A 16,193-nucleotide genomic window follows, 5' to 3' on the forward strand; every position below is an offset into this window, starting at 1 on the left:
CCTACATCAACAGAAAAAGAAATAAAGGAGCACGCAATGTGTTACTTGAAGAATGCATATGCAAGGCAGGGGGCCAAGAGATCTGGACTCTGAAAATAATAGGTTTTTGGTTCTAACTGTTAGGACAATTAGACAGGGTTTGCAAATAGTGGACAAAAATCGTCTTAACTTCCATTGTAATATTTTATATTTTATGTAATATTTTTTTCTTGGAAATATAGAAGTTGTACATTTTAAAATGTATATCTGAATCAAAATGTGGTTTTGAGTTAGTGTGTTAATGTAATTAGTTTTGTGTTTGTCATTACTATACTGTATATTGCCATGTTACCAGAATTTGAAGCTGAAGTTTAAGACTAGTTGTGTTTTTTATGATTATTGCCCATATGTTGATTGTTGATTGATTGTATACAATGTATAATTTGAAATACATATGTTTCAGGTGTGAATGTGTATTTTCAGAATACATTTCTAAACCTAATCATTGGCTTGTTTTACTTGTTTCTACACCTATAAAATCTATCTTTGATGTATAATAGACCTCTACCCATATACGTATAATAGACCTCTAATGTTATCCCTATAATAGACCTCTAACCATATACGTATAATAGACCTCTAAAGTTATCCGGAACTCCAACCATATATGTATAATAGTCCTCTAAATTTATCCGTATAATAGAACTCCAACCATTTATGTATAATGAACGTCTAAATATAGACGTATAATTGACGTTTAACTTTAGACGTATATTAGAATTTCATTCTAGACGAATTGTAGACCACATTTAGACGTCTAAGATATGCGTTTAATAGACGTATATTATACGTCTTTTGCCCAATGGGTTACGTCTCAACAGAAACGCTCTTTAGCTCTTTCAGCGTTATGCAGAGAACATCGTCTGTCGAGATCATTTTTAGTCAGCGCGAAACGCCGTGTGCTGTCAGTTTGATTTCATATTGCTCGTAGCGGCGCCTGGCTTTTGTCTGTCAAACGTTAGGTTGCGCTTCTTCATGCTGCATCGTCGGCATGAGTGGAGCTTTTTAAACGTCTGTACTTACTGCGCCCCATAAGAAATCGTTTGTCCCCATTCAAAAGAGATTGTGCGATGTCCTGCAGCAAACCTTTGACAGTTTGAAAAGAGGAATTTATTCTGCTTCCTGTGCGTGCAGTAGTTACAAAGTTGAACGCCTTTACACGATCTGCTGCAGTTTTCAGTGGGCGGGCTTTGTCAAATGGTTTGGAAAAACGCACTGTGTTTCGGCTCGGGAAACATCATGAGCAGTGTCCTGCATGTTTTCTGTGTATAGCTCTTTTAACGCATACAGAATTAATTCGAAATCATTGATTTCTCCAATTAACAAGGGTCCCTTAAAGGATGAGTCAAAGTAACGTCTAATCGGATTAGTTTCCTTAGAGCTGGTTCAGAGTTTGCTCAAGAGTTTACCTTTCACAGATGCGCAAAGAAGAATGTTGGGGGTGCACGCTTCAAGGCGCCTTACAGCTGTAGGGAGTGATTCGAGACGATTCGTGGCGTGTGCTCGTTCCCATATACCGTACGACCCGGGGTGCAGTGCTAGGATGACATACAATACCGCTTGGGCACGTAACAGCGTTATATGGAAGTGCGGGACGTGAGGGTTTTCGTTTGTTCGTTTTGTTTTGCTCTGCTTTGCTTTGTTTTGCTTTCCATCGCGTTGGTAAGAGCGTAAATAAAAAGACGATTCCTGTGTCTACCACTAATGTAAGAGCTATTTCAAGTGCGACGTGGTGCGGCTTTTCAAATGCTTGTGGGCATTTCTCTGTTGTTGATTCTTTTTTTGTGTGTAACAAAGTGGCATTTTCATGTCCGGACGGGGAGACTTTATCATTCCGACATGAAGCCACCCTTAAGTCCTCTGAGGCGTGTCTGTCTGCAAGGCTTGTATTTTGGAAATGTTTTTTATGAAACGGAGAACGACTTTGAAATAGGCTTCCGCCGGCGCCTCGCGATCCAGGTAAGATTGTAGCAAGAACGCAGCGGCGGTGGGGCTTGCTGTAGTCGTGGCTGAGTGGTTAAGGCAATGGACTAGAAATCCATTGGGGCCTCCCCGCACAGGTTCCAATCCTGTCGACTACGTTGTCCGCCTTCAGTCGGTGTGTTTCGGCACAAGCAAAGAAGCGCGCCTCTTTGCTGTTCCTGGTGGTTTTAAAACGCCCAATCGCTTGTACCTGCTGCCTTGGAAATAAGTTCTTCAGCGTCCGCAAATGGCATTTTGCAGCTGGAAGCAGATGTCGACGCGTTTTGCACAGAGCACCAAAAAAGCGTCTTTTTTGAAGGCCCAGGCACTGAGCATTGGTGGTTCAGTGGTAGAATTCTCGCCTGCCACGCGGGAGGCTCGGGTTCAATTCCCGGCCAATGCAGTGGCTTTTGCAGCGAGCGGCTCCATCACTTGCATCCCCTTGCAACTTCCAACTAAAAACCCACTGAAGCTAAGCAGGTGTGAGCCAGGTCAGTACCTGGATAAGGATGAGCTACAGGGAAAAACAAAGCTTCCAGCTGGAAGCGGTGTTAATGGTGCCGGCGGGGGGGCGCTCACCCTGAGGTCTGTGCGGGTCCCAATGCCCCAGTATAGTGACGGAGATGCTGTGTTGTAAAAGGGCGCTGTCTTTTGGATGAGATGTAAAACCGAGGTCACAGCGCTCTGTGGTCATTCAAAATGACCACCAAAACCTTTGACAAAAGCTCTTGGTAATTGATTGTCTTCAATAATGCTTCTCCTTTAGGTACATTTTAAATCAGCTGAAAAATGCTGTGAAATGGGGGGGCACTTCAGGCCAGTGTAGGATTTGGGTTACAAGAACCATGAAACTGCACGAGAAAGCCCGTACACTGAATTACACGGCTTTCTATTCAAAGGAGGACAAAAGAAATTCCCTGAGTTTGATTTTTTGCAGCACAGAGAGGAGCACTGTCGTGAGGCCGGTTAGCTCAGTTGGTTAGAGCGTGGTGCTAATAATGCCAAGGTCGCGGGTTTGAGCCCTGTACGGGCCAGGTCTAGGTCCAGGTCCCTGTTTGTGAAACAGGCAAATGACTGTCTCAGGGGCCCATTCCTCATTCTCAAGACACATGTATGCAGTATGTACACCGTGCATTGAGCAATAGGGACTGAATACACCACAGGTAAGGTTAGAAGTCATTCTGAGGTGCCACATGTGAGGGATACAGCTAGGCATCCGAAATGTAGGGTTTGAGACCCTTCAGGAGTATTGCATCCTTTGAGACAGACCCGTGCATGTTAAACAAATGATCATTTCTTTCGGCATTAGGGACTAAATATACTAAACATATGATGCTAAAATGTTATTTTCACATATATTAATGTAATAAATGATTGCTTATGCTTTATAAACAAATCTAATTATAATAAAAGCTTAAGTTTTGTATTTATCTTGTACCATAGAACATGATTTTCTTTGTATTTCAAGCCCACAAAGCGTCCAAATGACGCACTACATGATATAAGGAAGATTATCACATGCATATCGGTATTATCTTTCTTATGAAAATGCATTCCTTTCATTACCTTTTACTTTTTAAAATGAACTCAAATTGAGTATAATGTAATAATTTAAGTAGAATAGATTCTAATAATATAATGATCCAGTGTTTTGCACTACTTCACTGCTTCACTGCTCTATGCCATCTGGAAATAAATCCTCAGACTGCTTACTGCCCTGGGCATGTACCAATAAATTAAAGGAGCACATCTGTTTATCACTGCGTTGAAGCAGGAGACACACAGTCTCTGCAAACACATCCTAAATACAGTGTTCCAGCACCTTTGACCTCATCCAGAACGTATCAATCCTTGAAAGGGATTGCTGTCCGAATGCACATCTGAATCCCAAACAGAATCTCTAGTAAAATACGATCATTTGTGAAACAGGCAAATGACTGTCTCAGGGGCCCATTCCTCATTGTCAGACACATGTATGGAATGCTTTCACCGTGCATTGAGCAATAGGGATTAAAAACACCGCAGGTAAGGTTAGATGTCATGTTCTATGATCATTTCTTTCAGCATTAGGGACTAAATATACTAAACGTATGATGCTAAAATGTTATTTTCACATATATTAATGTAATAAATGATTGCTTATGCTTTATAAACAAATCTAATTAAAATAAAAGCTTAAGTTTTGTATTTATCTTGTACCATAGAACATGATTTGCTTTGTATTTCAAGCCCACAAAGTGTCCAAATGTTCTATGATCATTTCTTTCAGCATTAGGGACTAAATATACCAAACGTATGATGCTAAAATCCTGAAAAAAGGATGTGCTCCATCTCGTCAGTAGATTGGATTCCAAAACTGATTTGGGTCAATATACATTACCTTTGAAATTAAAGTACAGTCTACTGTAGGGAACCATCAACTTAGAAAGCATTGGCCTTCCCTGGGGGTCAGGTAGGTGCAAAAGATAAACCTTTATCCTATCTTTATCTTAAGATAAGTGGCCAAGCAGTATTTTTCCAAGTTTCACCAAGCACATCATGTTGCCATAGTAGACAAAGTTCTATAAAATGTTAAATAACTTTTAAAAAAAGTATCTTGGTCTTACAGTACTGTACAAGGTGAATTAAACTGTCCCTGGTAATAAAAAGTAATTAGAAGCATCTCAGAAACTTTATCTCTAGAAACATTAGCTGTTTTATATCATGTAATTTAGTGTGATGTTGTCAGAATTCAAGGACATTATCACACACAGAAATTGGTTCAGTTAAATCTAAAAAACACAGCTAAACATGGGTTTAAATGTAACAGAAGTCTTACCTCTTGTCAAAAGATTTAATTCAAGAAGCGATGTAATAAATGATTGCTTATGCTTTATAAAGAAGCTTAAGTTTTGTATTTATCTTGTACCATAGAACATGATTTTCTTTGTATTTGAAGCCCACAAAGTGTCCAAATGATGCACTACATGATATAAGGAAGATTATCACATGCATATCGGTATTATCTTTCTTATGAAAATGCATTCCTTTCATTACCTTTTACTTTTTAAAATGAACTCAAATTGTGTATAATGTAATAATTTAAGTAGAATAGATTCAGGTAGGAAATATATTATATAATATATTTTGACAGACAAAAGTCATGATGTTTATGGCTGACATCATTTCACATGGGTGAATTTTAAGCTAAGAAATAAAAACATTTACAATGAAGATACCATTGCTTAATTTTAAATGCCTTTAAAAAATAAATACCTCCTGAGAATAATTTGCCACTCCCAGATCCTTGGTAAGGTACTGTTTGAATCCAATCAGGAGAGGAGCATCCAGGGAGTGCTTTCTATAGAGTCCAGCTTGGGCCACTCTCTTCCGGCCTGCTGATACTTTTTAACTACTCAGGGCCTGTAAGGATATAAAACTCCGGTTTAAACATTTTATACCTATAAGACAAATTAGAATTTTAGTAAAAAATAGATACATCTGAAAAATAAAAAAGTCTTACTGCTGATAGAGTTCTTCAGAGCTCACATCTTCCCCTTCCTTATCCGCTTCTGTTTCAGTTTCTAGAGCAGCCTCTGGCATCTCTTCCTCCTGGACAGCGGCCTCTTGCTCAGGGCCGCTGGAATGCAGGTAGATTTCTTTTCAACATGCTTTTACATAATATGTTGTAACAATGATTTCAAAAAGAAACTACAGAAGCCTTACAGATTAAAAATATCTCACCTTGCCAATGTGTCTTCAGGCTTCCCATGTACAAAAAGGCCCAAGGACTCTAGCAGTCTTACAACCACTATCCTGTTTGCCTCACCAGACACGATCTCTATTCTGTGGTAATCCACGATGACCCCGTTCTTCAGGTGATTCATCATGTCCTCCCTCGCCTGTTGAGAGGCCATCCTGATCTTTTCTGCCGTGGCGTGCTTCATACACGCCCTCTTCAAGTGAGCAGGAAGCTGATCAAGAGTATTCAGGTACATCTTGCACACCAGGGGAATCCGCGCGGGTTTCCTTTGAAAATAAATAATACCATCTGTGTATAGAAACAAGCTAAGACTGATTTCTTAAATTATCCTTAATTTTCTCTCTCATAGTTTGAGCATAATGATTTTATTGCATTTATATAAGAATTGCTCATTGCTCCTAAATAAATAATGGTTTCATAAAAAAATGAACACTTACTTGGTCTCAGTCACAGACTTTCCAATAGAAGCCATTGTGGAGTTCAGCAACTGCAGGTCCTAGAAGTGGGGAAGGAATTTTAAAAGAGAAATTGAATTACAATACAGAAGGAATGGCTGAGGGTTCACTGAAATATATAAATATACAAATTCCAAAGACTGAGTCCATATAGAAACAACTACCTTTCATTTTCAGTATAAGAAAAAAAAAACATTATCTTCCAAAGCATCATAAAATTGTCCCTTCTTCCAGACTCTACTTCTCTCTTGTAGTAGTATAGCAGACCTTTCCAGGTGAGCAGATCACAGAGTCTGAAATGAGCTTCCTCCATCAAGCAAAGTACCTGAACATGACTCTGTCTTCATAAAAGCGCCCCTGTAATAAAGAAATTAAATCCGAAATCAAGAGGGCAGTTGCCTACTGAAATACAAGAAGTCATCAATTTTAACCTAGCAACACATTAAAGGCTGCATCTATACAAATACGATTCTAGAAATGCTCACCAGATTACGTTTTAAGAAGGAACTGCGCCTCAGGTTCCGCCGAGATCTTAACTCGGATGGCAGGATTCAGAGTCCGGAGTGCGGACTGATGGCGTACGGAGGGTCCATATACTGTGGATCCCTCAGTGATCTTCCGCGTATTCAAACCGCCAGCGTGTGACTCCCCTGTCCCCGTGACCTCATTGCTCTGCTCTCTCCTCTGTGCAGCTGAGCCCGACTCACGGTAAAATGGAAAAAAATATGCCCTCGACGTGAGATTTATTCTGGAGCGAGCCAGTGTTGCGCATAGCTGCCTTCAAAGCAGTTAACCCAGGTTCGATTCCCGGCCAACGCAGTTGCGAATGTTTTCAAATGCTGTCATGAGCCTTGGATTGTGACTAGCAAAGCGAAGCCTTTTGAAAGAGCTAAAGCACTGCAAAACGGAATTGAAGGAGAATCTTACAGGGGATTCTGAGCAGCGTCTGCATACATGCAGTCAGATAAAGGTGCTGAAAGCTTGAGCTACTCTCAATGTCATGCTGCCCTTCCCCGGAGTAAATCAGTTACATTGAAAGAATGCTTCTGGCAGGTTCAAAAAGGGACCCTTGTTAATTGGAGAAATCAATGATTTCGAATGAATTCTGTATGCGTTAAAAGACAGCTATACACAGAAAACATGCAGGACACTGCTCATGATGTTTCCCGAGCCGAAACACAGTGCGTTTTTCCAAGCCATTTGACAAAGCCCACCCACTGAAAACTGCAGCAGATCGTGTAAAGACGTTCAACTTTGTAACTACTGCACGCACAGGAAGCAGAATAAATTCCTCTTTTCAAACTGTCAAAGGTTTGCTTTGCGAACGCTGCAGGACATCGCACAATCTCTTTTGAATGGGGACAAACGATTTCTTATGGGGCGCAGTAAGTACAGACGTTTAAAATGCTCCACTCATGCCGACGATGCAGCATGAAGAAGCGCAACCTAACGTTTGACAGACCAAAGCCAGGCGCCGCTACGAGCAATATGAAATCATACTGACAGCACACGGCGTTTCGCGCTGACACAAAAGTAATCTCGACAGACGCTGTTCTCTGCATAAAGCTGAAAGAGCTAAAGAGCGTTCCTGTTGACACGTAACAAGCTCGTTTCTTTCTACCATGATATCACCGTGACCAAATCTGTCTTTAAACACCTTGCTCAGTCTCTGACAAGACTGTCAAAAATTGCTTTCGCCGATTGTATTGCAAACCGGCGGAAGCGGGGTATTGGGAAAAGTTTTCAACTAGCAATAATCGCGCCTCGGCTAAACCTCACAGGCTACGATACTGCCACTGCGCAAAGCTGACAGTTGCCAGGCAACCGCGGGGATCCTATGGATATCGTTATCGATCGTCTCATGGCATGTCGTTGCTATAATGCTTCATATTTGTCGTCTTCTTCTTCTTCTAGCTTGAGGTTTTGAAGAATTTCATGACAGACAAGGGCTCCGTTGGGAACAAAGGGCGTTGTGAGAAAACCGTTGCTTATTTTCAGCAGCAGAAATACAACCCTTTAAATACAAGATGACAGAACAATGACGAAGGGCATGCCGGGAGGAACTCATGCACTACAGAGGAAAGGGGGCGGGCACGTACAGTTCACATTCAAGCCACAAGTACTCTTCTTGGATGTTGCACAAACAAATCCTAACGTCTTGAAAGCATTGCAGCATGTTTGTGTCCCACTTCCCGTGGCTGCGGGACGACTGACACGAACGGACAAACACAATCTGTGGCGTTTAGCATGACATAGTCTTGCAGGCATCGTGCTGTCTCACTGCAATATTATACCGCTGGAGGAAACAGTCCATCTGGCCATGAAACTCATTTGAACGTCTAGCTACAGCAACTAACAATATCATGATTTATTCAGGATGTGTGGAATCAGCACGTCCCGGAGACAGCTTCCGAAATCGTGAGCATTCTCTGGTGGTAGGGGCGTTCAAGATGGCGCTCAGGTGGGAGGTAAAGTTTAGTGGTTGGGGAGTTTTTTTGAGTTTTTCATGACCTGAATGTTAATTTTTGCTTTTTTTGACTACAGAAAAATAAGGACTTAACACTAGTTGTTTAAACTTCAGTTTTAATTGAAAGAAAAAAAAACGATTTTTTTTTAGGTTTAAAAAGTCCGATATGAGTAACACTGGGAAAAGAAAAGAGAGTGCTGGGTCTTCGAAGGAGAACTCTAAGATACCTCAATCGTATATGTATAGCACTACAAAAAAATCGATGGCAACTAAAGGGAAAAGTGAAGCAGCTGCAGGGGCAGCAACAGGGCGGAGGCGCCGCGCGCCCGGCCGACGTGTTGGACCGGTGCGCTTTACGTGCTGAAATAAACACGCGACAGCCCCGAAATGTTTCCAGAGTGTTGTGCACTGAAGACTTGCCTGGTGCTCCTCTGTGCAGATTGTTTGTCCTCCTCCAGTGCGGGACGAGCCAACACAAGGGAGCGCATTCGCCAACATCCAGGCACGCAATGCGATTTGGAAAGCAGCTCCTTTCCAAAGAGTTGCACACGAACGATCCTTCAGTCCCGCTCGGGGGGCACGGAACCCCCGCCACACACAGCTTCAAGTAGCGAGTCAGGCGCCAGGGCTTTCGCTTACGGCCACACCACCCTGAACACACCCCATCTCGTCTGATCTCGGAAGCTAAGCAGCGTTGGGCCTGGTTAGTACTTGGATGGGGGACTGCCTGGGAATACCAGGTGCTGTAAGCTTTTCCTCTCCCGGCCAGCAGGGGTCGCCGTTGGTGCCGTAGGCTTTGGGAGGAAAACCTGCAGGATGGAAAGGTGATCTATAGCCTCATCTCTAGAGATGTTTTGTTGCTGTGGCATGTGTGTGACCCATATTCAAAAAAAAAACCTGTCTGTAAAACGAATATCGAAGCTGCCTCTAAATCTGCAAATGAAGATGAGTCGATAAACCACTCGTTTTTCGTATAACTAGACATATATTCATTTGTTACCGATTTCATTCATTGAGCACGGATACAATAGAGGTACAGCCATTCACTGTTTGACATGTCTGCACTGGTACAGAACCGAGCAATCAGAAAACGGGTGAAACTGTCTTTAGACTCAGCATACAGTACCGAGGCCCCCCATGACCAAATAAAGGCTAACCTCGATAATCAGCCTAAAGAACGCAGACTACAGCAAAACGACTGACTTTGAAAAGGGAATGAACGTCCGGAAGGAGTAGTGGAACTAGCTTGAGATGCTTCTCCGGACCCCTAACTAAAAGCCAGCGAGAACCAGCAGCGGCGTCCACTCCTGTCGAACCGGGATCCTTCCGCAGCCACGCAGCTCGTGGTGTCCTAACCCTCCCGTATCTGATTTTGGACCAAGCACATCAGGGAAGAGCGCGAACGCAGTCCCCCACTACCAGAAATTATGCAGTCGAGATTCCCACATTTTGGGAATTCGCAGGGGTCAGCACAGCCGGAGTGCAATGGCCGAGCCTCGCCCTGGGTGAACCTCCTTCTTGATCAAGGTATCTCCCCTGCCAGGTAAGTATGAGTTAAACAGGCCCCTGCAAGCGGCCCGCACCCACAGCACAAATCGCGCAGCCTAGGCCACCTCCTCGCCCCGCACGCCACCGCCTCCTGCTGGGCCCACTCTTTCACACACTCACACGCCACACTAACACTCAAAAGTGTGGGCAAAACGAGAAAACGAGCGCGCCGTTTCCTACACATCTGCAGTCGCCGTTGCGCATTCGGAGCATGTCCCGGGATGCAATTCGGCCTCATTTGCATAACTCCAGACCGGCAGATCGCCACGCAAGCTCGCGACGTGCGCCTGCCACACACCGAACAAACCTTTTCAGCAATTTCCAAAAAACGGGCCTGCTCGCCTGCCCACAAGGCTCCGTCTCTTACCTGCTCTCCAGAGCCTGCTGCCTTCTGTGCTTTTCTCTCGGCACCGCTGCAGCGCACACAACTCCTGCAGCGGGAGGGGGGGAGAAAGTTCCCGCGCTCCGCCGCAGGGAAGGCTCGCTCCGTGCGCACACGTCCTTTCGATGCCAGTCCAACAAGTGCTCCGCATTAGCTGCGTCGGGGCTCCGGCGTGTCGCACCTCACCTCACCTCGCACTGCCCCCTCCTTGAATGTCTGCCGCTGGGCATGCCCCACTCTCCTCCGCCTTATCTTATCGCGTGTGAGCACCGACAATGGCCACAATGCCAGGGAATGGCACCTGTAAAGTGTTAATTGGGGCACAGGAACAGCCCGTCTCGTCTCGGGGGGGCCGGCTTCAGAGACAATACAGCAAACACAGCGGGGCGGGGGAAGAAGACGACACCACACATGCGGGTACATTCAGCTCCGGCGGGAACGAGACATTTGTCGGTCTTTTCAAGTGCCGAGAGCCGAGCAATCCTTCACTTGTATCGTTTCTCCCCGGTGACTAGATCTGGCCCTGCGACTCTCGACTGGGCTCACCCCCGGGGCAGCCCAGCAGGTGTGAGCCTGGCCGGCACCCGGATGGGAGATTCCACCCCGGAAAAGCTCCGGTTGCTGCTGCTCCTGCAAGAGGTGTGACTGGGACCAGTAGGGAGCGCTCACCCTGCGGGCTGTGTGGCTCTCTTACGCCCCAGCCTCCTGATGGCGACACTCTGCTGCACAAACAGGCGCCGTCCTTCGGGGGAGGCGTCAAACCGAGGTCCCGACCCTCCTTGGCCATTAGGAAACCCCAGGGCGTCTCTCAAAAAGAGACGCCGGGGGTGTCCCTCTGGTGTTAGTGCTCCCCTTTACCCATCAGTCGGGGTCTCCTCCTAATCCCCGTCTCACCTGTAACAATCAATGACGAGGCCCCCCTGTCCGTGAGATTAAGTACTCGCGCAAGAGACCGGGGGCAGAGCGCGAACGCGGTCCCCCGCCCCCCACAAAGTGCGCGCTCCGGGTTCCCTCTCGGGGCCCTGCAACACAGCGGAAGGGCAGCGAGAAGGAGCCTCTTGCTCTGACGCCGCAAGGCCACAAGAGGGCGGAGGCGCCGCGCGCCCGGCCGACGTGTTGGACCGGTGCGCTTTACGTGCTGAAATAAAAACGCGAAATCCCCGAAATGTTTCCAGAGTGCTGTGCACTGGAGGTTTTTGTCTGGTGAAGACTTGCCTGGTGCTCCTCCGTGCAGATTGTTTGTCCTCCTCCAGTGCGGGACGAGCCAACACAAGGGAGCGCATTCGCCAACATCCAGGCACGCAATGCGATTTGGAAAGCAGCTCCTTTCCAAAGAGTTGCACACGAACGATCCTTCAGTCCCGCTCGGGGGGCACGGAACCCCCGCCACACACAGCTTCAAGTAGCGAGTCAGGGGCTGGGCTTTCGCTTACGGCCACACCACCCTGAACACGCCCGATCTCGTCTGATCTTGGAAGCTAAGTAGCGTCGGGCCTGGTTAGTACTTGGATGGGAGACTGCCTGGAAATACCAGGTGCTGTAAGCTTTTGCTCTCCCGGCCAGCAGGGGTCGCCGTTGGTGCCGTAGGCTTTGGGAGGAAAACCTGCAGGATGGAAAGGTGATCTATAGCCTCATCTCTAGAGATGTTTTGTTGCTGTGGCATGTGTGTGACCCATATTCAAAAAAAAAAACCCGTCTGTAAAACGAATATCGAAGCTGCCTCTAAATCTGCAAATGAAGATGAGTCGATAAACCACTCGTTTTTCGTATAACTAGACATATATTCATTTGTTACCGATTTCATTCATTGAGCACGGATACAATAGAGGTACAGCCATTCACTGTTTGACATGTCTGCACTGGTACAGAACCGAGCAATCAGAAAATGGGTGAAACTGTCTTTAGACTCAGCATACAGTAACCACTCGGCCACCTCGTCTAGGAAACTGGGCTGTCCTGACATGGGTTGGCGCACTCCAGTTGATCTTTTTCTTTTTTTTCCCTCATACTCGAGGGTCATTTTCCTGTTCCACATGCGATTTCAACATTTTCCTTGGGAGATGTCAAGCCAGCAAGCCACTGCTGTGGTTCAGTGGCCAGTGTGGAGTTCAGTGGCCCTGTTGTACACAGAAAGCACATTGAGCTCCTTGGACATGAAAAGTTCCAGATAAAAGCCATTTGTCATCCTTTCTCTTGGTGTCGATGTTGCTATTGTATGTAAAGGTGGCAACTTGCTCAGCGAGCAGGCGGAGCACACACCGAATGCAGATGTGTCTGAGTGGTGTGTCCAAGTGGCTGCAAAAGGACAGCACTCCCGGGGCGCCGTGGCTTAGTTGGTTAAAGTGCCTGTCTAGTAAACAGAAAGTCCTGGGTCCGAATCCCAGCGGTGCCTTTTTTTGTTCTGTGTTCTCGAACAGAACTGGTCATTATGGACAACCGCATACGTCTAGACTTAATTAAATGCAAGTATTCATTTCCTGTCTTGAACGACTTGTTTTTCTTAAAATGGATGCAACTTGCAAAACATGAAATACAAACCTCGCTAATCAGCGCTCGCGGCTGGCAAAAAAAAAAGAAGTCAGCAATGTTTTTTTCTTTAACCTTAAGCCTGCTAATGGAGAAGAACCTAGTCGCCACATCACATACATCCGTTTCAACGATAAGAAGGTAACAACTATCCTCACTCCAGAGTAAATCTCACGTTGAGGGCATATTTTTTTCCACTTTACCATGAGTCGGGCTCAGCTGCACAGAGGCGAGAGCAGAGCAATGAGGTCAGGGGGATAGGGGAGTCACACGCTGGCGGTTTGAACACGCGGAAGATCACTGAGGGATCGACAGTATGTGGACCCTCCGTGCGCCATCATTCCACACTCCAGACTCTGAATCCTGCCATCCGAGTTAAGATCTCGGCGGAACCTGAGGCGCAGTTCTTTCTTAAAACGTAATCTGGTGAGCATTTCTAGAATCGTACTTGTATAGATGCAGCCTTTAATGTGTTGCTAGGTTAAAATTTATGACTTCTTGTATTTCAGTAGGCAACTGCCCTCTTGATTTCGGATTGAATTTCTTTATTACAGGGGCGCTTTTATGATGACAGAGTCATGTTCAGGTACTTTGCTTGATGGAGGAAGCTCATTTCGGACTCTGTGATCTGCTCACCTGGAAAGGTCTGCTGTACTACTACAAGAGAGAAGTAGAGTCTGGAGGAAGGGACAATTTTATGATGCTTTGGAAGGTAATGTTTTTTTTTTCTTTGAAATCGAAATGAATCAGAATATCAGTGCAAAAGACAAACTCTTGGTTTGGTTTAAAGAGATATGGTTTTAAAACAGACAAAATGTAGAAAACAGGTGTTTCTCACTTTTGGAAAAGAATGGACCGGGGGTAATATTTTACTAGTTGCAGTGCTAAGCTCACTGGGTTACAGTCCTGCAGTGTCACACCAGGGCCAGTGGTGCAATGGATAATGTGTCTGACTATGGATTAGGAGTTTGGAGGTTTGACTCCTGCCTGGCGCTGGTTGTTTTTAAACACATCAGCCTACTCCCTAAGTAGCCTGTGCTACTTACTGCATTGTAATCGTACCCAGTAAGAGATTTCCTTCATGTAAATGAACTGCACCTGACAGCTTTAGAAAAACACCTGGGCTCAGTACGGTGCTGAGAGCTCAAGTTGTACCAATAAACTTGACAGTAAAAGGTTGTAATTAGTCAAGAAATAAAGTCGAACAACAGCTGCGGGTTTGATTCTGAACGTATCAGATTGCAGCACCTTTTACTTCAATTGACAAATGATAGAGATTCGAAGAGAGATCCTTCAGACCAGCAAGCGAACCCACGGCTATTTCGGTTTTCTATCTAGGCAACGTTGGTGTCTGCAATAGCATACATGAAAGCGTGATGCAATTTCTGTGGCTACATTTGTTGCACGTCATGCACAGTAAGAGTGTTTCTAACACCAAATAAAAAGTCAACAATTAGCGATCACGCCTTCTCCTCAGTTAACCCACTGAAACCCTTGCTGTTAACAGTTCTTTAATGCGTGCTTTACGAGCACCTACATATTGTGTCGGTTCTTTCAGTTTTATTCATTAGGTTTTCAAAGGCATAAGTAGAACACCAGAGGTGCGAACGCAAGATGTGTGGTTATCTGAAGAACTCATTTCCATGGCAGCGGGGCCAAGCGATTTAGCGTTTTTATCGTACCAGGAAAGGAGAAACAGCACTTCGCCTTTGCCGCGCAGGCACAAGGAGACGTGCGGCAGACGCCGTAGTCGGCAGGATTCGAACCTGCGCGGGGAGTCCCCAATGGATTTCGAGTCCATCGCCTTAACCACTCGGCCACGACTACAGCGAGTTCGTCATCGCTGCATTCCTCCTTTAATCTAACACGGAGTGCGACGTGGCTGCGGAAACCTTTTCAAAGTCGCTCTCCGTTAAAAAAAATAAATACCTTTGACAAAATACGTGCCGGCAGATAGACACGCCTCAGAGGGTTTAAGGCTGGCTTCACGTTCAAATGATAAAGTCTCCCCGTCCGGAGGTCAAAATGCAGCTTTGGCAGACAGAACAAACAGCAACAAACCACAAATGTGGATAAGGATTTTACAAGCTGCACCACACTGCACTTTCAAAAGCATTTACATTCCTGTTAGACGCAGGAATTGCCTTTGATTTGCGTGCTTACAAACGCCATGGAAAACGAAACAAAACAAAAGCCCTCAGCTCCTGCACTTGATTATAATGCCGTTACGTGTCGAAGCAGGAATTTACGTCATCCTACCACTGCAACACGGGGAATAGAGGGAAATGAGCACACGCTACGAATCGTCTCAATCATTCCTGTTAGACGCAGGAATTGCCTTTGATTTGCGCGCTTACGAACGCCATGGAAAACGAAACAAAACTAAAGCCCTCAGCTCCTGCACTTGATTATAATGCCATTACGTGTCGAAGCAGTAATTTACGTCATCCTACCACTGCAACACGGGGAATAGAGGGAAATGAGCACACGCTACGAATCGTCTCAATCACTCCCTAGAGTCCTAAGGCGCATTGAAGGGTGCACCCCCATCATTAATCGTTGCGCCTCTGTGAAAGGAAAGCTCTTGAGCAGTCTTTGAAACAGCTCGGATGAAACACTTGATTGCTTCCATGTGCATCTGGAGCCCATTTCTTATTTTCACTTCACGCCCATTAAAGCATTTCTAAAACAGGAGATTCGCGCTTGGGAATGCGCCCTGCCTTACAAATAAAACAGGTCTACGGGTCTGAAACCCGCTCCACGGAAAACAGTTCTGTTGCGCTTTTGATCAAAGGGAGATTCGCTGTTCTTACTTTTTGATGACATAACACCCAAAGGGGCTTCTTTGGAGCTGGATTTCAACCAGCATCCTTGGCGGTATCCTTTACAGTCCTCTGTTCGGTCGACAAGGGACAGAAGGGGGCAGCTTTCCTCACACATACAGTGCAATGTACTGTAGTGTTCCCGTTCATTGAATTTGCAGTTCTGCATCAGACCTCTAACCCGTTTCCTTAGCTTGGATTTAAGCCACGAAGCAGGCTTCTACTGTATAAACGTCTAGAGGAATGACAA

General features: G+C 45.3%; 6 non-coding genes and 1 pseudogene across 6 annotated transcripts; 4 read left to right on the forward strand and 3 right to left on the reverse strand.

The window, feature by feature from the left end:
- The first annotated feature begins 2,333 nt into the window (after positions 1 to 2,333).
- trnag-gcc (transfer RNA glycine (anticodon GCC)) lies at positions 2,334 to 2,404 on the forward strand. The gene has a single exon. It is a non-coding gene; the product is annotated as a tRNA-Gly (tRNA).
- Positions 2,405 to 7,864: 5,460 nt separating this feature from the next.
- On the reverse strand, positions 7,865 to 8,006 carry LOC138226049 (U4 spliceosomal RNA). The gene has a single exon (XR_011184371.1). It is a non-coding gene; the product is annotated as a U4 spliceosomal RNA (small nuclear RNA).
- A 1,292-nt stretch (positions 8,007 to 9,298) lies between these two features.
- LOC138226013 (5S ribosomal RNA) lies at positions 9,299 to 9,417 on the forward strand. Its single transcript, XR_011184340.1, has one exon. It is a non-coding gene; the product is annotated as a 5S ribosomal RNA (ribosomal RNA).
- A 635-nt stretch (positions 9,418 to 10,052) lies between these two features.
- On the reverse strand, positions 10,053 to 10,216 carry LOC138226030 (U1 spliceosomal RNA). Its single transcript, XR_011184354.1, has one exon. It is a non-coding gene; the product is annotated as a U1 spliceosomal RNA (small nuclear RNA).
- Positions 10,217 to 12,022: 1,806 nt separating this feature from the next.
- Positions 12,023 to 12,141, forward strand: LOC138226023 (5S ribosomal RNA; annotated as a pseudogene).
- Positions 12,142 to 12,913: 772 nt separating this feature from the next.
- On the forward strand, positions 12,914 to 12,987 carry trnat-agu (transfer RNA threonine (anticodon AGU)). The gene has a single exon. It is a non-coding gene; the product is annotated as a tRNA-Thr (tRNA).
- A 1,879-nt stretch (positions 12,988 to 14,866) lies between these two features.
- On the reverse strand, positions 14,867 to 14,948 carry trnas-cga (transfer RNA serine (anticodon CGA)). Its single transcript has one exon. It is a non-coding gene; the product is annotated as a tRNA-Ser (tRNA).
- Between the last annotated feature and the right edge of the window lie 1,245 nt (positions 14,949 to 16,193).

This window comes from Lepisosteus oculatus, unplaced genomic scaffold, assembly GCF_040954835.1.
Source record: "Lepisosteus oculatus isolate fLepOcu1 unplaced genomic scaffold, fLepOcu1.hap2 HAP2_SCAFFOLD_111, whole genome shotgun sequence".
Lineage (NCBI taxonomy): Eukaryota > Metazoa > Chordata > Actinopteri > Semionotiformes > Lepisosteidae > Lepisosteus > Lepisosteus oculatus.